The 21,638-nt window shown below is 42.1% G+C and overlaps 8 non-coding genes across 8 annotated transcripts; 6 read left to right on the forward strand and 2 right to left on the reverse strand.

The window, feature by feature from the left end:
* The first annotated feature begins 4,957 nt into the window (after window positions 1–4,957).
* On the forward strand, window positions 4,958–5,039 carry trnal-aag (transfer RNA leucine (anticodon AAG)). The gene has a single exon. It is a non-coding gene; the product is annotated as a tRNA-Leu (tRNA).
* A 261-nt stretch (window positions 5,040–5,300) lies between these two features.
* Window positions 5,301–5,373, forward strand: trnaf-gaa (transfer RNA phenylalanine (anticodon GAA)). The gene has a single exon. It is a non-coding gene; the product is annotated as a tRNA-Phe (tRNA).
* Window positions 5,374–8,509: 3,136 nt separating this feature from the next.
* trnan-auu (transfer RNA asparagine (anticodon AUU)) lies at window positions 8,510–8,584 on the reverse strand. Its single transcript has one exon. It is a non-coding gene; the product is annotated as a tRNA-Asn (tRNA).
* A 747-nt stretch (window positions 8,585–9,331) lies between these two features.
* Window positions 9,332–9,404, reverse strand: trnav-aac (transfer RNA valine (anticodon AAC)). The gene has a single exon. It is a non-coding gene; the product is annotated as a tRNA-Val (tRNA).
* A 1,056-nt stretch (window positions 9,405–10,460) lies between these two features.
* trnat-ugu (transfer RNA threonine (anticodon UGU)) lies at window positions 10,461–10,533 on the forward strand. Its single transcript has one exon. It is a non-coding gene; the product is annotated as a tRNA-Thr (tRNA).
* A 1,919-nt stretch (window positions 10,534–12,452) lies between these two features.
* trnav-cac (transfer RNA valine (anticodon CAC)) lies at window positions 12,453–12,525 on the forward strand. The gene has a single exon. It is a non-coding gene; the product is annotated as a tRNA-Val (tRNA).
* Window positions 12,526–13,343: 818 nt separating this feature from the next.
* trnaf-gaa (transfer RNA phenylalanine (anticodon GAA)) lies at window positions 13,344–13,416 on the forward strand. Its single transcript has one exon. It is a non-coding gene; the product is annotated as a tRNA-Phe (tRNA).
* A 600-nt stretch (window positions 13,417–14,016) lies between these two features.
* Window positions 14,017–14,089, forward strand: trnav-cac (transfer RNA valine (anticodon CAC)). The gene has a single exon. It is a non-coding gene; the product is annotated as a tRNA-Val (tRNA).
* The last annotated feature ends 7,549 nt before the right edge of the window (window positions 14,090–21,638 follow it).

Consider the following 21,638-nt stretch of genomic DNA (forward strand, 5'->3'; position numbering starts at 1 on the left):
TCTTTGAACACAAACTTGAGTTCTGAAGGCTCACAGGTGGTAGAAATCTGCACTTTCTAGTTCCATGTCGCGGCCACCAGAGGGCAGGAGGATTCCGTGTTGGGTCCAATGCCGGGAGAATTACAGACTCACTCGCACGGCCAATAACAATATTGAGAGAATGTAATTCGAAGAACAAATGTTGAAACAGAAATATTACATTGGACTTGACAGTAATTTTTTTTTTCACGGAAATATCATTATGAGTTGTTAAACTGTTGATTTGCTGAAACTATTCACGTTCATTGAGCTTGGCGCTCGGCATTCTTTGTGATGTATGGCGGGCAGTATGTGAGCTGCAGACGGAAAAGCGCCACCCATTTCCAAACAGTCGAGTTAGTAACATTGGTGTTTTCAGTTACCAGTGTTTTCAGTCTTCAAATGTTGCGTTTTTTTTTCAACAAGTATATTTTGGTGAAGAATCCGAAAGTGTGGGCTGGTTGTTCTAGCGGTATGATTCTCACTTTGGGTTATTTTGGTCAAAGTGTGAGAGGGTTGAGCCCTTTCATGTTATTTCCCCATTGCCCAAATCGCAGAGTTTACTCATGTCATCCCAGTGCAGGCGGCAGGATTGTTTCACTTGGGGTTTGGTTTGTGAATCTGAGCACAAACTGCAGGTAATCCATCAGCACAACAAACCCGCTTGGAAAACATTTTCAAAAGGGCTGACTTGGAAGGAGACATTTATTTTGTCAACATTCACCTGTTCAAGGGATAGTATAATTGTCCGTTTAGGCAGCTGGCCAAATGTTTCTTTTCATTCATTAACGAGATGTTGGTGTCACGGTTCAGGCCGGCATTTATTACCCATAACTTATCACCCTTCAGAAGATGGTGGTGAGCTGCCTTCTTGAATTGGTGCATTCGATTGTTATAAGTACATCCATAGTGCTGTTAGTGTTTGGTGGGAGTGGGGGGAGGGCGGCGTTTGCCGTTATCCCAGCACCTTGTCCCTGTGACAGAGAAAGAACAGCGATATTTTTCCAAGGCAGGATTCTGATCGCTTTGGAGAGGATGTTCCCCGCGGTAGCGGTATTGAGTTTGGAAAGTGTTATCTCTGGCGCACTTGGTGAAATTGCTATCTAAGGCGTACTAATCAGGCAAGTGGGGAATATTCACTCAGACTCCCGACTTCTCCTTGGAAATGGTGACCAGGTTCGAGGGAGTCAGGATGTGAGTAATTCACTGCAGGATTCCAAGCCTCTTATCAGCTCTGTCACTGCACAAACTGATAAAATGTGTGTTGATTGAAAAATAGGAGCGTTTCCTTTCCTGCGTAGTGTGCAGAGAATTTTCAACACTTTTTTTTTTCTGAATGCATACTGAGACTTATGTAAAATCTAATGGCATATGCAAGCAAAATATTGTGTTCAAGTAATATTCGATTGCCGACTCTCTGAGGGAGTGGTTAGGTCGTCTTACTGTTTTACTGTCACCTGATAAAGAAGCAGCACTCCGAAAGCTCGTGATACTAAATAAAACTATGGACATTAACCTGGTGTTGTGAGACTTCTTACCGTCTTTAGCCAGCAGTTTGAATTCCAACAGAGCGGTTGAACACAGCAACTCAGTTCTATTGCAATTAGGGATGATTGTAAATGAATAAAGACAATCTCAGTGGTGAAACTTTTGTTTACAAGCACTCGTTTTTGACAAAATTTCGGCCCAATTTCGAAGCATCCGACAACATGTAACAACTGGCGTTTGTAGTCATGTGGGCCAGTGGCGTAATGGATAACGCGTCTGACTACGGATCAGAAGATTCCAGGTTCGCAGTAATGAGTTTGGTCGGCTGGAGAATTGAACCTTACAAATCGAAACATAGGAACAACGGAATTCGAAGCCGATGGAGGTAAATTCAACCCTTTGGCCCGGTTCCTCCTCATCTCAGTTTAAAATCTACCGGCCCTCAAATTATACACGTGATCTCTTGTTATAGATTGCCCCATAAAAAGAAAGTTTTGGTCTATCTTTACTTCATCAATTCATCTAGAATTGTATATACCTCGATCAGATTCCCCCCTCAATTCTACCCTTCAGCAGTTTATGAGGCCATTTCACCTCACTATCAATTCCGTGACCCAGCTCAATCCGTGTTGTCATTGGCTGAAGGAGGCAATAATGTTCCATCCAAACAGGACATGTTGAAATAGGAACGTGTCAGAAGTGAAAAAATAAGTTCTGAGATGAAAATAAGAATCAAAGGGATTTGTGTTAAGTCAGTTTGAAAAACACTGTTCACCGATTTCCCTGGTCGTCCAGTGGTTTGTGTTCAGCACTTCCCCACTGATGCGTGGTTTTCATTTCCGCTGAGGAAGATTACAAAAGAACATAAGAACATAAGAAATAAGAGCAGGAGTAGGCCATCTGGCCCCTCGAGCCTGCCCCGCCATTCAATAAGATCATGGCTGATCTGTTGTGGATCAGCTCCACAACGTCGGAGTTGTGTTGCTGACAGGAGGAGACCAGGCTGTAGAGAGTGGGCGGAGACGGTGCGGCTGGGAAAGAATAGCCAATTGAACAAGTTAGACTCTTACTTGCGCTTATTAAGTCATCAAACATATTGTTACAAATAGGTTTCTATGTTATATATACCTCTTGGAGTTAAAATGATGAAGGGATATGGGTAGTAGGTATGATAAGAACATAAGAACATAAAAAATAGGAACAGGAGTAGGCCATCTAGCCCCTTGAACCTGCCCCGCCATTCAATAAGATCATAGCTGACCTGTCGTGGCTCAGTCTCACATTCCCGCCCTCTCCCCATAACCCTTAATCCCCTTGCCTATCAAAAAGCTACCAACCCGCGTCTTAAAAATATTGAGCGAGGCAGCCTCCACCACTTCAACGGGCAGAGAATTCCAGAGATTTACCACCCTTTCAGTGAAGAAGTTCCTCCTCAACTCCATTCTAAACCGCTCCCCCCTTTATCCTGAGGCTGCGCCCTCTAGTCCTACTGTCCTTTCTGAGTGGGAAGAGCCTCTCCACCTCTATCCTATCCATCCCATTCATCATCTTATACGTCTCAATGAGATCTCCCCTCATTCTTCTAAACTCTAACGAGTACAAGCCTAGTTTATTCAGCCTCTCCTCATTGCTCAACCCCCTCAACTCCGGCATCAGCCTAGTAAACCTCCTCTGCACTCCCTCCAAGGCCAAAATATCCTTGCGTAAGTACGACGACCAAAACTGCACACAGTACTCCAGCTGCGGCCTTACCAATGCCCTATATAGCCGCAGCAAGACCTCCCTACTTTTATATTCAATCCCCCTCGCTATGAAGGCCAGCATCCCATTTGCCTTCCTGACCACCTGCTGCACCTGCAAGCTGGGTTTTTGCGACTCATGCACAAGGACCCCGAGGTCCCTCTGCACCGTCGCCTGCTGCAGTTTTTCTCCACGTAAGTAATAATCCTTCCTACCATTATTCCTACCAAAGTGGACCACCTCACACTTGCCAACACTAAATTCCATTTGCCAACTCCTGGCCCATTCGCCCAGCTTATCTAGATCCTTCTGCAGACTCTCCACACCCTCTGCACAATTTGCCTTTCCACCAATCTTGGTGTCATCAGCAAATTTTGACACCATACACTCAGTTCCCTCCTCCAGATCATCTATATAAATGGTAAATAGCTGAGGCCCCAGCACCGACCCCTGAGGCACTCCAGTAGTCACCAACCGCCAATCCGAATAGCACCCATTGACCCCCCACTCTCTGCCTCCTATTTGACAAACAGTCCTCTATCCACGCTAACACCCTACCCCCAACTCCATGTCCCCTGACCTTCTGCAATAACCTCTTGTGAGGTACTTTGTCAAACGCCTTCTGAAAATCAAGAAAGACCACATCCACCGGCTCTCCTCTATCCACCGCCCTAGACACATCCTCATAGAACTCAAGTAAATTTGTCAGACACGACTTCCCCTTAACGAAACCATGCTGCGTCTGCTCTATCAAGCAATTCCCTTCAAGATGCAATTATTTGATCTCAGCAAACCATTAATGATAATCTGATTTACTCTCCGTTCGAAAGTAGATCTACTAGAATCTGCCGAGTGAGATTTGCAAGATTCCAACGGAGCTGGAAATTTCACATGTGCAACAGTTCAATAACAAACACAGAAAGAGAAGGACAGTGATAGACTGCAAAGTACTAACGATTGAGATGATGCAATGTAAAATCTGTGTGCTCATGAGTCAGATTTCACCGTTTATATTCACACTGACTAATGAAACGTTTCCCTCATCTGCATTGAAAAACATTTGGAAATATTTCTGTTCAGTTTCGAACTGTCAGAAGCGAAAGTGATAATTATACTGGAGTGTTCATGTAATGTTTTCAATGGCCGAACACAACATGGTTGAATCAGAAGCTGCTATTTTGCGGGAGAAAGCAGTTTGTGTTGAAAGTGGTCTGGTGTGAAAATTAAAGTAACAAAAGCAGCGTGGATAAAGTAAATTCTAAAACACGCTGTAAGCTGCTGGTCTGGTGGTTAGAGTTTGACTCTTTCCCTGCTGTTCAGATCATTGATCTGAAATTGAAAATTTGTTGCTCCCATCGAAACTCTGAAAATACATGTGAGTTGTTACCTGCATGAACATATAAAGCATAATTTCGCCTCGTGTCCTGAAGTGCAGACTCAGAGCAAATTCAACTGGAGGTTCGCTTGTCATTTCTGGCAGGAAATTGGGAAGAGACAGTTTAAACGATGCCGGCCCTTCACTGCATGTTACTGTGTGCAGCTCATTGTGTTTCTGATGTGAGATGATTTCTGATTGTTACTAAGTTCAGACTTACCTGAATCAGTGAAGGAGGAGGCTCAATCCTCCTGATGGCCTTTCCAAGCTCCATTGCTTTTAATGAATTTCAGTAACATTATCATCAAATGACATTATTGTGACTGTGTTTCATGTGGTAGCGTGGCCGAGCGGTCTAAGGCGCTGGATTAAGGCTCCAGTCTCTTCGGAGGCATGGGTTCGAATCCCACCGCTGCCAAAATGGATTTGAGTTTTGGTCTCACAGGTCAGATTGGATGCAGAAATGTGTCCTGTGTCGTTTTCGTCAAGAACAACGAACAGAAACATTACCAACTGAACAAGTTACTGGGGTAAAGCAGTGTGTGCAAGTGGCCCCTTTCGAGAGCACACACACAGTGAATTGCTGACTGCCGAGTTAAACACTCGGATGAAGGAGCAGGGCTCCAAATCATTGCTCCCTTAGAGATTTGGGAGACGGAAGCTTCCAGCCTACCAGCTCGCCGAAACAGCTCAGTTGGGAGAGCATTAGACTGAAGATCTAAAGGTCCCTGGTTCAATCCCGGGTTTCGGTAGGAAGCTCTTGCTGGTTTTCTGTGCTATCGGCAAATGGAATCCGCGTTTTGTCTCGCACTGTCTTCAAACATCAATTCACACAAACTGCAACAGGCCAAATACCCATCGCAATTTCCACCCTGCCAGGTGTTGTTCTATTTCCTGCTTGTTGGATTTCACTTTTTAAAAACTTCCTCTATTTCTAAACATTCCCAATGTTAACGAAAGGTGATGGAGGTGAAGGTTTATCTTTATTTCCATGTAACGTCCTGAGTTTTTCCAACCTCATCACATTTCAGTGCAGATGTCAGGTCCGCTTTTACATGGTAGTGAAAATACATTTAGTTGACCTGCTGTTTCAACCAAAACAATGTATATTTGCATTACCTCTTTCGATTCCTCCAGAAGGAGGCCATTCGGCCCATCGAGTCCGCACCCACAACAATCCCACCCACGGCCTATTCCCCGTAAACCCACATATTTACCTTTCTAATCCCTCTGACACTAGGATCAATTTAGCATGATCAATCAAACCAAAACACGCATCTTTGAATCGGAAACCGGAACACCCGGCGGAAACCCAAGGAGACACGGGGAGAACGTGCAAACTCCCCACAGACGGTGACCCGAGGACCTGAGCCCCTGGCGCTGTGAGGCATCAGTGCTAATCACTGTGCTACCGTGCTGCCCTTTCTACTGCATTCAATGTTACTGCAGTTCACTCCATTCAAAGTTTTAGCATCAATCTGTGATGCACCATCCTGTGGTGATTCTGCTGAATAACATTAAATTATCACCGTTAATGGACTATCCAACGTTGGACGCCATTGATTTTAAACTTTGCTGCTTTTCTGGGTGAACTCCAGCTCTCCATTCCTCCCGCAATGTCACCGCTCAAACTGAGTCTTTCTCCTTCCCACATTGTTAAACTCACAGTTACTGGTTTCTGAGTGAAAACTGCCTCCACTTCACTGGAGGTGGGAAAGTTTACTATTTCATTTAAGTAAATGTTTTCTTATCATTGAATCAGAGATTTGAACCCAGATCTGCGAGATATTTGTGTCGGCAGAAACAACAAACTTTCCCCCATTAACAGCCAGATTTTAACCCGTATCAGCATTTTGTGTCATCAGCCCTTTCTAGCCTATCGCTCTCTTCTTTTCTTTTTGGTTCTTCACATGTGACTTTTCCAATTCAGACGCAAACAAGGAAATCTCCCTAATATTGATTCTGACAGTTGCAGACCGGGAAGTAACGCAGCAATAAATCTACATTCCTTGGCTGGGAATCGAACGCGGGCTGGGGTGGCGAGAGCGCCGAATCCTAACCACTAAACCACCACGGAAGCCGGTATAAACACTTTAAAATGTTCATTTATCCACGAATCACCTGCTTTTTATTGTATTTCGGACTTCTTATTCACCAAATGCAAGTCTATCTTTCACATTGTCACGTTTATTTCACGCGCAAGTGACTGTTTCTGCCAATGAAAGCAGTGTTAGCTGGAACAGGAAATAGACAGTGAGGTGAAATAGTCCCACAAACTGCTCATGTGACACTTTCAATTTCCAAAACCCACCAACCTCATCACTGTGGCTCCTGTGAAACTTGAAAGGTAACACACGGCAGGAATTCATCACGGGGGGAAACGGGCACAAGTCACTAAGTCATAAGTCTTTGCAGATGGCACAAAGATGGTAGGATTGGCGGATAGCGAGGAGGATTATCAGGTGACACAGCAGGATATAGATAGGCTGGTATACTGGGCAGATAGATGGCAGATGGAATTTAATCCTGATAAATGCGAGGTGATGCATTTTGGAAGGAACAATGCAGGGATAAAGGGTAGACCAATTAAGAGTATAGAAATGCAGACGGACCTGGGACTGCAGGTGCACAAGTCTCTGAAGGTGGCAACACAGGTGGAGAAAGTGGCGAAGAAAGCTTACAGAATGCTAGCCTTTATAGGAAGGGGTATAGAGTATAAGAGCTGGCGTCTAATGCTACAGTTGTACAGAATGTTGGTTAGACGGCATTTGGAGAACTGCGTCCAGTTCTGGTCACCTTACTACCGGAAGGACGTGGAGACCCTGGAGAGAATGTAGAGGATGTTTACCAGGATGCTGCCTGGTTTGGAAGGACTGGGTTATGAGGAAAGATTGGGTAAACTGGGGCTGTTTTCCTTAGAAAGACGGAGATTAAGGGGGGACCTGATAGAGGTGTATAAAATAATGAAGGGTATAGATAGAATAAACAGTGGCCGGCTTTTTCCTCGATTGGAGACAAATATCACGAGGGGTCGCGAGCTAAGGGTGAGGGGGGAGAAGTGCAATTTGGATAGTACAGGGAGGTTTTTCACACAGAGGGTCGTGGGGATATGGAATGCACTACCAAGTAAGGTGGTGGAGGCAGGCACGCTGGACTTGTTTAAGGCTTACTTAGATAGGCACATGAGTGAAACAGGGATGGAGGGTTATAGGGGACGGTTTTAAATGAGGGTCAGAGCCTCGGGACATTACTGGAAATCTAATGCTACATGTGTTGATGTTTTGTCTCTTTTACTCCGCAGGTGTATTGGTCCACCTTGTTGTCTTACGAGGGGCATGCATACGGTGGGTCGTGTGTGGGCTGCTCTTGGATGTTTCGAGAGTGGCCTAGTACTTCGCGTCGAAGTGTGTGCTTAAAACTGGGCCAGCAGATGGGCACCACAACAGCTCAGTGACTATCACTGTTTGCTGTGCGGATACATGGATTTGGGCCAGTGTCTGTGGGAGTTTGCGCATTCTCCCTGTGGTTGCGTGGGTTTCTTCCGGGTGCTCCAGTATCCTCCCACACCCCAAAGATGTGCTCTTAGGCTGATTGGTGTAACAAATTGACCCTAAATTATCCTCCCCTGAATCTGGTTTCCAATGGGGGTACCATACGCATAGACACGGGTCAAGGGAGGTGTAGGAAAAATGTTTTGTTAAGGTGGCGGCGCGGGCTCTATCACATGTGATGTGATAGAAATCAATCGTCATTAAATAATGTTGGTAACACCAGATAACAGTACAGCCGGGAACAATTGACAGGTATGCTTTATGGGCACCCACGGGCCCATTGCCAAGAGGCAACTGTTTACTGTGAATGTTGATGGTGAGAAAAATAGTAAAATTCCGTCCCTGGGTGGTCTTGAACCACCAACCCTTACGGTTAATAGCCGAACGTGCTGACCAATTGCACCACAGAGACTAAGACAGTAAATCTTAAGTATATTCTAAAGTAGTGTGTCAATGACCACAATTCTATTTCTGAAATCCTATTCCAGAACTGCAGCATGACCGCACTGTTTACAATTCTATACAAGTCTCTTTAGTTCCGTTGATCCCTCAGCACTGCTGTAGTGTGTTGGTTATTCCCTTTCTACTATGAACGGGCAGGTAAAATAAATCCACGTCTCTTACCACAGGGAGGAATTCAACGGGAGGGAAAGGAACTGATCACCATTTTTATTATGGGATTGAAACATTCAGGCACATAAATCCGGTCCGTTACAGGAAAGTCCAGTAGATCCGCACTGAGTCTCCATTCCCTCATCTGTCTGAATGGTTTTTCCTGTTTCTTAGTGATGAAAAACGATATATGAGAAAAATACTTCTGTGAAATGTGCGCCATTTCCTCTAGTTCACTTACAGTATCACTTGTATCTGTCTGTTTGAGCACACACTACTATCAGATATTTCAGATGGTGATTAACCATATTAGTCTGCTCCAATAAACCCATTAAATTCTGTTGTAGACTGAATAAGATGCGGATAAATGCTCGGTGTCAAAATCGAACTTCCCTGTCTTTTCGTCAAAATAGCGTGTTTATATTTATGTATTTGAGGGAGATATCAGATCAACGATAACGTGTTTAACATCGAACTTCGGTTCATATTGAACAACAAACTAAGATCAAACAATTTTCTCTTCCACCACACGAGAAAGTTTAATGACTGTTTCTACCCGGTTTCGAACCGGGGACCTTTCGCGTGTTAGGCGAACGTGATAACCACTACACTACAGAAACAGCTGAAAGCACACTATAGCGAATCTGCCTGACTGCAATGTTCAGCTGCGCTATGTTGCTGCAGGTTCCGATAGTCAGACTGAGAACCCATGTCACTGAATTCAGGAAGATAACCGTTACTTTCAATCTGATTGTACAACTTATCCCTAACACCAAAACTTAAAAAAGTTCATCTGGCAAATATCTAAGGGAGCAATGATTTCTGCCCATTCATTAATGCATCATTTTCAACTTTCTTCGAATAATCTCAATCAATTGTACTCAGTGATAAAAACAAATTACTGCGGATGGGAAAAGAGGAAATGCTCCAAAATCTCCCAATGTCTGACAGCACCTGTAAGGAGTGAAAAGGGCGGACGTTTCGAGTCCAGATGACACTTTATCAAACGGAGTTACTCCGATCGAGAAGACAGACAGGCACACAGGCTGAATGGCTGTTTGTTGATATAAGCTACAGAATTGCCAACATTGAGACTGCAATCCCTGCCCAGAGGATGGGTTGGAACTTTATAACTGAGGTTCAAATCCAGTCATTTTCACCTCCCGTCATTTCTCACCGTGACTTATTTTTGTTGGAAATTATTGGAAATAAAGCAATGGGTACAGAGATGGTCAATTCATTACAAATCTCTCACATCAGCATCACTGAGGGTCCAGTGATCAGGATCGGCGCCGTGACGGGGTTTCGATTCCCAGTCACGGAGTGAATCATTTTTTGTTCAATTCTTCATTTAATGAAAACACGCCCCACAGCGTCTGTGAAAGGAACAACATCTAAATCTTCCAGCTGGATGAACTGGCATCGGAGCTGGAGAAGTCAGAGATGTATCACTAACGAAAAACTCTGAAGAACATACATGTCAGATACACAACATACATGTCAGATACGCTCACAGCACACATGTCAAATCATGTGACTTTCAAGTTGCGGCTTTTAACTTTCTGCTCTCCACCTCAGACATTTCCCCATTCATCAAAAATCCCCCACCTCAAACCCCATCCTGCTCCTCATTCCACTGATAATGCTACTCGTACCGGACGTAGCTGGTGGCATTTGGCTCTATAACTCAGTGGTTAGAGCACTGCTCTTGTAAGTCAGGGGTCGCGAGTTCAATTCTCGCTGGAGCCTCCACCCAAAGTTTAGCTAATATAAACTGTACGAAAAAGACAGATAGAGGAGGAGAGGAAGTAGAGTGCTCTTGTGAGTGGAGGGGCAGATCAGGTGCAACTTTGGAAAGCAAAAAGATGTTCTTCTTCGTGAGAAACATAGAAAGACCAGAATATAGTTGACGAGCTGAAAAATATAAATGTTGATATTAAGAATATAATAGATGCGTTTGTACACGGAATGCTTAAAGTTAGCATGTAGGTGCAGCTGATAATTGGAAGGGAAATTATATGTCGGTCTTCCTTGTCGGCAGACTGGAGTTTAAAAATAACGAAGTGTCTGCAAATGATCACTCAAAGCATTTGACCTACTTGTTGTTGCCGCCACATTGAATGAAAAAAAAATCACGTGTTTTTAGTGACGATTTGCATCTGGCGGTTCTGTTCCTGTTTGTATGGTGTGATGGTGAGCTCTCCGGACTCCAAATACAGTACTCGGAGTTCAGAACTTGGTGAAAGATTGTTTTTTTTTTGCAGAACGTGTTATGAGTTTGCTGATATGTTCTTATGTTCTTAAGGCAAGGACAGATAAATTTTTGAACAGTAAAGGAATTAAGGGTTATGATGAGCGGGCGGGTAAGTGGAGCTGAGTCCACAAAAAGATCAGCCATGATCTTATTGAATAGCGGGGCAGGCTCGAGGGGCCAGATGGCCTACTCCTGCTCCTAATTCTTATGAAGGGAATTTATGTTTAAATTCTCAGAAAGTGGAAATCAAACACTGAGGATATTTCCGCAAATTCCACCACAATCACATTGCAGACGATGCAGTGAATGACTCTCCTGGCGTCATTGCATCAGCCCCAGGGAACAATTGCCCAAGTGCGAAGCGTCACCCATGGAATCAACAGAACTCTGAAGGACAACAATCATCCCCCCGCCACCCCACCCCACACGCACACACCTACTCTCCATCTCTCTCACACACACACACACACACACACACACACACACACTTGCTCAGTAATTGCTGGACTCCAGTGGAATGGTTATTATGTGACACCAACTGATTCTTTCTTTCAACAAAGAAGGGAAAGAACGGCGGAAAGATGAAAAACACAGATGTTTCAGGCATCTGGCGCCAGAGGCTCAGCAAATCGAATTCTAACAACAGTTGAACGGGCTGAGAAATTCTCTGGATTAGCACTTGGTGAGAAATTTAAACGAAACGCTCTTCAGGCAATCTGCATTTAGCAAATTGAAGCAAGGTTCCACCGAGATTTGAACTCGGGTCGCTGGATTCAAAGTTTTAGAGTGCTCACCATTACACCACGGAACCCAACACATGGTCTGATGTTGAAAATCGCCGATAAATATTTGTACCATGTCAACAGCAGGGAGAAATTTCAGTTCCGTTGCACAGTTCATATTTATAAATCCGTTGCTGGTTCCTCCTGTAAAAATAAGTAGGCTACCTTCCACTGCATTAAATTTCACTGTAACTGACCACATTCAAATAGTAATGTTTGTATCGAACTGACATAAATCTTACTGCAGTAAATCTACTGAACAACATCAGCTTGTCAGAGCTCTGTTTTCTTCACAGTCCTTGTGAGACTTGCCAGAATTTTCCATTTTCGTTTCCGATTCCAGCATCCGCAGTAATTTGCTTCTTTACTGAATACAATTGATTGAGATTATTCGAAGGAATATGAGAATTCTGAAATAATAAATGGGTAGAAATCATTGCTCCCTTAGATATTTGCGAGACGAGCGCTTTTAAATTTTGCTGTTTGGGGTAAGTTGTACAATCAGATTGAAAGTAACGGTTATCTTCCTGAATTCAGTGACATGGGCTCTCAGTCTTACCATCGGAACCTGCAGCAACACAGCGCAGTTGAACATTGCAGACAAGCTGATTAGGTTTAGTATGGTTGGCGCTGTTTCTGTAGTGTAGTGGTTCTCACATTCGCCTCACAGGCGAAAGGTCCCTGGTTGGAAACCGGGCAGAAACATTCATTAAACTTTCTCATGTCGGGTAGGGGAAAAGTTGCTTGATTTCAGTTTGTTGCTCAGCATTATCTGAACCTCGATGTTAAAGAAATGTTATCATTGCTCTGACATCACCCTCAAATAGTTTCTGTGAAATAAGAAAAGTTTTTTTTTGACGCACTGACAGGAAAGTTCGATTTTGACGCCGAGCAGATATTCACATCTCATTCAGTCTACAACAGAATTTAATGGGTTTATAGGTGCAGACTAATATGGTTACTCACCATCTGAAATATCTGATAGTAGTGTGTGCTCAAAAAGACAGCGACAAGTGATCCTGTAAATGAACTAGAGGAAATGGTGCATATTTCACAGAAGAATCTTTGTTTTAAAATCGTTTTTCATCACTTAGAAACAGGAAAAGCCACTCAGACAGATGAGGGGATCGAGACTCAGTGCGGATCTACTGGATTTTCTCGTAATGGGCCGGAATTTATGCGCGTGAATGTTTCACACCCATAAAAGAAACGGCTCAAGGATCACAAACAGATATATATTTCGATCTAGTTGACTTCTTTAAAACAACTATGTTCAATCTTAAAATTGCGATCTGTATTACCCGGTGACTCCATTCATTTTGTTGGTCACTTACGTTTGCAATTCAGTGATATTCGTGTTCAGAAATATTCAGTTCACAATGGGGACATACGTGTTAAATAATCCGTTGATCCTAAATATTGAAACAAGTACTGAGTACAATTGAAATGATGCATTATCGAATGTACAGAAATGATTGCTCTCTTAGATATTTGGGAGGCGGAATCTTCCTGCTTGCCAGGTAGCTGAAGTAGCTCAGTTGGGAGAGCATTAGACTGAAGATCTAAAGATCCCTGGTTCAATCCTGGGCTTCGGCAGGCTCCCCTTGCTGGTTTTCTGTGCTATCTGCTAAGTGGCTCTGTATTTTGTCTCGCACTGTCTTCAAACATCATTTCACACCAGCTGCAACAGAGGAAATACCCTTTGCAATGTCCACGCTGCCAGATGTTGTTACATTTCCTCCTTGGATTCCACTTTTTTAAAAAAAAACTTCCTCTATTCCTGAACATTCCCAAGTTTCCTGGTTCAAACCCCTATTCCAGCATCCGCAGTAATTTGTTTTCAGTACTGAGTACAATTGATTGAGATTATTCAAAGGAAGATAAGAATAATCCGTTAATGAATGTGCAGATATCATTGCTCCCTAAGATATTTGGGAGACGATCGCTTTTAAATTTTGATGTTGGAGATAGTTCTTCGTTTCTAAACCCGGCAGAAGCATTCATTAAGCTTTCTCATGTGAGAAAGGAGAAAATTGTTTGATGTCAGTTTGTTGCTCAACATTATCCGAACCTCGATGTTAAAGACATGTTGTCATTGCTCTGAGTTCACCCTCAAATACTTTGTGTGAAGTCAGAAACGTTTTTTTTTGACGCACTGACACAAAAGTTCGATTTTGCAAGTCTGCGTTTTAAGCTGTTTCTGTAGTGTAGTGGTTATCACATTCGCTTCACACGCGAAAGATCCCCGGTTCAAAACCGGGCAGAAACATTCGATAAGTTTTCTCATGTTAGGTAAGGGAAAACTGTGTGAATTCAGTTGTTGTTCAACACGATGCGAATCTCGATGTTTAAAGACATATTATCATTGATCTGACTTCACCCTCAAATGTTTTCTCTGAAATGAGGAACACATGTTTTGACGCACTGACAGGAAAGTTCGCTTTTGGAGCCGAGCAGTTATTCACATCTCATTCAGTCTCCAACAGATGGGTTTATAGGTGCAGACTAATATGGTTAATCACCATCTGAAACATCTGATAGTAGTGTGTGCTCAAACAGACAGATAAAAGTGATAATGTACGTGAACTAGAGGAAAGGCACAAATTTCACAGAAGAATACTTTTTAAACTATTTTTCATCACTAAGAAACAGGAAAAGCCCCTCAGACAGACGAGGGAATCGAGACTCAGTGCGGATCTACTGGATATTCATGTAATGGGACGGAATTTATGCGCCTGAATGTTTCACGCCCATAGGAAAAAAAGGCTCAAGATTCACTAACAGATAATTCTTGATTCTCCTCCATTTAAATGTATTTGAATTTGATGAAAAGCTGACAATATTCAATCTCAAAATTGTGATCTGTATTACCCGGTGATTCGATTGGGTCAGTTGGTCAGTTATATTTTCAATTCAGTGATGTTCAATTTCAGAAATATTCAATTCATAATGAAGCCATATGTGTTAAATAATGCACTGATACTAAATATTGAAAGGAACAGTGAGTACAATTTTACCATGAGATTTGATAAAGTGCCATTTTGACTCGAAACGTCCGCCCGTTTCACTCTTTACAGGTGCTGTCAGACATTGGGAGATTTTGGACTATTTCCTCTTTTCCCATCCGCAGTAATTTGCTTTTATCACTGAGGACATTTGGTTGAGATTATTCGAAGAAAGATGAAAATGATGCATTAACGAATGGGCAGAAATCATTATTCTCTTAGATATTTGGGAGACGGAAGCTTCAAGCCGACCAGACAGTCGAAATCGCTCAGTTGCGAGAGCGTTAGACTGAAGGTCTAAAGGTCCCTGGTTCAATCCCGGGTTTCAGCAGGATCCTCTTCCTGTTTTTCTGTGCTATCTGCTAAATGGTTCCGCATTTTGTCTCGCACTGCCTTCAAACATCAATTCACACAAGCTGCAACACACCAAATACCCATCGCAATTTCCACCCTGCCAGATGTTGTTATATTTCCTCCTTGTTGGATTCCACTTTTTAAAAACTTCCTCTATTTCTAAACATTCCCAATGTTAATGAATTAATTCCCTTGCCTACTAAAAACTTACATACCCGTGTCTTAAATATATTTAGCGAGGCAGCCTCTACCTCTTCAACGGGCAGATGCTACTGGAACTGCTGAGATTTTCAAGAATTTTCTCTTTAGATTTTAGACTCCAGCATCCACGATAATTTGCTTTGATATCATGATATTTTGATTGTGTGGATTGGTAAGTGGAAAGTGAGGGCAAATGAGATCCTGCCGCGAGGAAGGAGGGGACGTAGTGTGAGTCGAACGTGCTTTCATTCCTTTTCAACCACAGTAGGGGGCGTGGGGGGCGGGGTTGCGGGAGGGCTCAGTATGAGGAAAAGAAAACAGTATGAGAAAAAAAAACAAGCTCTGTTTTCAAAGGTGGTATCAATGAAACAATCAAAGATCATAGAATCTGCAATGCAGAAGGAGGTCGCTTGTCCCGTAGAGTCTGCACAAACATCATTGCCACCCAGTCCCTACTCCAGGAACACCAAATATTTGCAGTCCTAATCCTCTAACACCAAGGTGTAACTTATCGTGGTCAATTAACCTAACCCGCACATCTTTGGACTGTGGGAGCAAACCAGCACACTCGGAGGAAACCCATGCAGACATAGCGAGAATGTACAAACTCCACACAGACAGTCACCCGAGTCCGGAATTGCAACTGTGTACTTGGCGCTGTGAAGCAGCAGTGCTAACCATTCCACTGTGTCATACAATGTGACAGAATTGGATAAAAGATGGGATGGATCCATTCAGAAATTGGGATGAGACGAGCTTTGGATGGCGCATCTGTTTGAATCAGGGGGCATATAATGAATATGGGTTGCCACTCTATCCTTGGGAATGCAGAGAGAGATAAGGATCTCAGCAGTAACTGATCGTCCTGTAGATGGACCATGTGAAGATTTGATTTGGTTTGGTTTATTATTATCACACAGGCAAATCATACTGTACATAGAGAAGGAAAGGAGAGAGTGCAGAATGGACTGGCAGATGGATGGAAAATGGGCGTAGAAGAGATACAAGTTCCCAGGTCCACAATAGATTATGAGTGACACCAAACATCTTTCAATGGATTTTTTTTGGAGTGCATCTAAACAAGACTAGAACTAAGATGTGTCAAACAGCCTATTAAAAAAAAAACATTCATGTGGCCCATGTGTGTACCCAAGGCATCAACTTTAATTTTCAAGATGTAAGAAAAGTTAAAGGGATTTTTTTTTGAGTAAATGCAGATAAGAGGAGGAGAGTAGTCTTAAACAGGAATTTTCCAAACCTCTGATCGCAGAAAAAAAAAGCGAAGGGTCAGATTTTCAGCCTGTCTCGGTGAAAGATGATGGTGCAGGGGGATTTGGCACCCATTGTGCAGAGGAGGGAAATCGGGTCACTGAAATTGAAAATTATTCAATGACGTAAGACAGCAAATGAATCACGAATGCAAGTAGGAAGAACCTGGACGCGTGTGCTCTCTCTCTATCGTTCTCTATAGACAGATAGATAGATAGATAGATGTAATCTTAAGATCTGTCACTTTAGAGCCATCTAAATTCTCACAGATGGTGAAAAAAAATCTGTCAACACCTAAACAACAGCTGAACAGCTGCTGCACTAATTTGTTTTTTTTTACGAAATGAACAATCTAATTAACTCTCGAGGGCCCGGCTTCGGGTATAAATCTAATTAATTTCAGTGATTTTCAGAACGCACTCAATTTTTTTGGCAGAAATGCACGCAATACCAAAAGGCCTGGTGTTTGCAATTTACTATCCTGTCCTTGCAGCTATCGGCGTTCCAGGTAAAGTAATTCAGTGTTTTGTGTGAGTCATTGCTTTGCTAAGTCAATTGTCTGGTTCGTCTAATGCGGCTTACTTACTTTAGAGATTAGCCACATCCACTGTCAGGTATGCTATTCTCCTCAGCCACTATAATCCATTAAACAGATTTATTCATTTTACCCATATAATAGCACAGCATTGATATTATTATTTCATCACATTAATGTTGTTATTTCACCCATTAACGAGCATCGTTTCCCGATTCGCCGACATGATCTGTTGCCTTTAACGGTCTGTTTTTTTTTTCATTTGCAAATAACCTCTTATGATAGAAACACATTTATGTTGTATCAGTGCTATTCAGAATGAATTAGCACAGAGTTTTCGGGATGCAAATACAATTTAATTGTGCTGCTCTCAAATTTATGTGGCTGAATTCTGGCAAAGTTATTGCAGTGTCAGACAGGTTCTATCTTGAGTTTGAGAACCTTCCTGATTGTGAAATCCAACGATTGCTTGAACGTCATTGAAATTTCATTGTGTTATTCGTGTTGTTACCTCCAGTTAAATCTCACACTCACTGTCAGGCTGTACATGCCATCCGCATGTACAGCAGCTGTTCAGCTGGTGTTTATGTGTTGACAGATTTTTTTCACTATCTGTGAGACTTTAGATGGATCTAAAGTAACAGATCTTAAGTTTACATCTATCTATCTATAGAGACAGAGATAGACAGAGAGAGAGCACAAGCATCCAAGTTCTTCCCACCTGCCTTCCTGAATCATTTGCTGTCGTATGTCATTGAATAATTTTCAATTTCAGTGACCCTACTTCCCTCCCACAAAATAGTTTTGTGCTATTGTCTTTAACCGAGGCTTAGTAATTCTAATAAATGAATCACAGTTTGAAACAAGTGGAGAAGTGAATGACCCAGACTGAAGGTAACGAATTAATGTAGTCAAGGAAGATTTTTAGCACAGAAAAAATATCAAATGGATATACAATTTTGTGGCTTTCACTTAATGCATAAATTACATTTAGCATAATTCAAACATCAGTGTTTGTCTTCTCAGTCTCGAGCACATACTGTTTCAGCCTCTTCTCTTCCTTCATAATCGCTGCTGTAGATGGTTCTAAAGTGCACCACTCTGTTTTGTTTTCTTCCACTACGAATATATGTGCAATTGTTCCTACCATCGTTATTTGCATTGAGTGAAGTTCCAGAACTGTTGACAGCTCGAGCATTGAATGTACAAAGTTAGAACTTCAAGTGTTCACACCGCATTCAGTTTATTCAGAGGAGCACTAAAGAGCTGGACGATTTCTACATTTGATTATTGCAGTTGATTATCCGGTGATTGACCATTACATTTCATCCAAAACCGCTTTACAAACTTGAAGAACGGCTCATTGTGCATTGACTTTATTCAGTATGAAGGTATTTTGGAACAAGTTCTCTGCAGAATTTTCCAACAGCGAAATAATTGAGAACAGTGCATCAAAGAGAGCCACCGTGCATTCTAAATGAATTATAATCCATGTTGTTGCTATTTTCCTAGCGCATATTTGGCTGTTTTACTATTCACCAGTATTGATACTTCCTGTATTTCATTGTTGATATTTTGGCTTATATTCGATTTCTCGAATATTAAAAAAAAAGAAAAATACGTTCGATTTATCCTTGAGCTCAAAGAGGTTTAATTAGAATATAAAGTTTATTTATTAGTCACGAGTAAGGCTTACATTAACATTGTAATGAATGAACTGTGAAATTTGCTCACGTTATATTCTGAATAATCTGTCACTCTGTGTCATTAACCTCCCTCAGTTGTTTTATGAATCTGAATTACTGCTGAGACTTATAGAATAATTCTCAATGGTGCAAAGAACATTGACAAATTTAGGATCACATCTCAAGGTGTTAAATTCCACACAAAACCCTGCACGCTGATTATTTTATCAGCTGTTGAACAACCCAAGTTTCTATCCAGTCTCTTTCTCTCTTTATTGCAGCGAACCTGGCGGTCATTGTGATCCTGTCTCGAAGAAGATGCGGTCTCTCTGGGTGTATCACTTCTTACTTGTTATCCATGGCGTGGACGGATCTCCTGGTCATGATCACAGCTGTAGTATTAAACCGGATTGCTATGATTTACTTTCCATCCAGTTTCCTGTCTATCACACCAGTTTGCAGTTTCCGTGCTGCATTAAACATTGCAAGCATCGATAGTTCTGCCTGGTTAACTGTCACGTTCACCTTTGATCGATTCGTTGCCATTTCTTGCCAAGAACTCAAAGTAAAATATTGCACGACGAAAATGGCAGCATGGGTCATAGGAATCGTGTGTACATTGTCCTGCATAAAGAACGTCTTCATATATTTACAGTTTGAGCCCATTTACATACTTAACAATACACCTTGGTTCTGCAGTATAAAAGGGGTCATTTATACCTCACCTGCATGGGCCGCATACGACTGGATTCGTTTAATTTTAACCCCTATTCTCCCATTCATTCTGATTTTAATGCTCAACGCTCTAACCGTTAGACACATTCTGGCAGCCAATAGAGCCCGCAGGAAACTCCGGACACAGAACAACGGACAGAATCAGAGTGACCCAGAGATGGAGAAGCGGAGAAAGTCCATTGTTTTACTCTTCGCCATCTCAGGGAGTTTCATACTTTCATATTTGTTATTTTTTGTAAACATTCTCTACGTTCGAATTGCCAGAGTTACTTATTTCTCAGGCTCTGATTTCGGTAATTCCACGTTTATTCTCCAGCAAAGCGGATACATGCTTCAGTTACTGAGCTCCTGCGTTAATCCATTTATTTATGCCGGTACCCAGAGCAAAATCAGAACTGAATTAAAGAATGGGGTGAAATATCCTCTCTGCCTCTTTGTTAAGCTATTTCAATTTTATAAATAGGGCATTGCATGATTTAGCAAGTTGTAGATTGTAGCTTGTCCCTATATTGTCCAAGTCATTCTCTAGATTGTTTTCAACGTGCACTCGCAATATTAAATCATTATCCACTATGTGAATGATTGAGGAAAAATGGATTGCCACACGGTTTAGTCGTTCAAACTATTCTCTTTTTTTTCTCTTTCTCTTTCTCTACTGATGTTATGTTTTGCTGCCAACAACCATTAAGGCATTAGAGTCTAATACAAAGTTGCAATCAGCATGTGGTGAGTCAGGCAGGTAGACTTATCAATACCCACGTTATACTTACCATTATCATCATCTTCAACGGATGTGAGCTTTGGTGACAATTGAATTTCTGTTGGTCAATCCATAATATCCGTCTCAAGGCGAACTCTGGTTACAAACGTGGCTGGGATCGGTTCCAGTATCATTCCCCATGAAGCCGTTCCAGATTTCCACACTTCAGCATCTGTAACTGCAGCCTTGCCCTTGACTCCTGAGTCATTTCATCAAGCTGGAGACAAGCATCTTCAACTACAGTTAATACATCTAAATCGATGCAAGTCATTGTCCCTGTTTCTTATTCATTTCCTTTTGTGCAGTCCCCCTTAACATTGACGTTGTTACTACTCCAATGCTACGACCTACCTGCGCTTCTTGAGGAAATAGTTTAAGTTAAATATTGTGTATCATTGGGAATCTATTTCTACGTACAGATTGGACATACAATGTGCAATCAATCTGACTGTTCCTGTTTTTAGTCATGCAAGAGAGAGAACAGTGATCAAAATAACATTAACATTTGATTCCTCATCATTTCCAGAACGAACTTCCCGTTTGTGCACCCACTAACATCAACACTTGTGCTCCACAAAATGTCTCATTTCACTAAAATCAGCAAATCGTTTCGTAATAGTCAAATTTTAGAATGTGCATGCCCTTTATCCATGCCCCCAAGCCCATTGTCTTTTTAACTAACATTATTAATAATGTGCATGAACCACACGTCTCCTCCCGTTCTTAACCTTCCCCTTTTATAGCTCACTGACTGGCGAACACATAAAATTTCACGATTTTACGACAACAAAGAAACAGAAACGTGTAAGGTAGTGGCAGCCTAGTTATCCCTTGTGATTCCGTAGCCATGTGTCCTGCAGGCCACCTTGCTGACACAATGATGTCAGCAGTTTAACACCACAAGACCATAATACATAAGGGCAGAATTAGGCCACTCTGTCCATCCCGTCACCTCCGTCATTCAATCAAGACTGACATTTTTCTCATCCCCATTCTCCTGTTTCTTTTTATTTTCCCATAATCCCTGGTCTCCTTATTCAACAAGAAAATAGCTATCTCTGTCTCAAAAACTCTCAATGACCTGGCCTCCACTGCAAAGAGTTCCACAGATTCACCACAAACTGGTAAAATAAATTCAAATAAATTCCTCCTCAACTTTGTTTCAAAGGATCGTCCCTTTAGCCTGAGGTTGTGCCCCCAGTTCTAGTTTTTCTTACTAAGGGAAACATTCTCTCCACGTCCTCTTTGTCCAGGCCTAGTGGTATTCAGTAAGT

This window comes from Carcharhinus amblyrhynchos, unplaced genomic scaffold, assembly GCF_965287045.1.
Source record: "Carcharhinus amblyrhynchos unplaced genomic scaffold, sCarAmb.v2.hapA scaffold_38, whole genome shotgun sequence".
Classification (NCBI taxonomy): domain Eukaryota; kingdom Metazoa; phylum Chordata; class Chondrichthyes; order Carcharhiniformes; family Carcharhinidae; genus Carcharhinus; species Carcharhinus amblyrhynchos.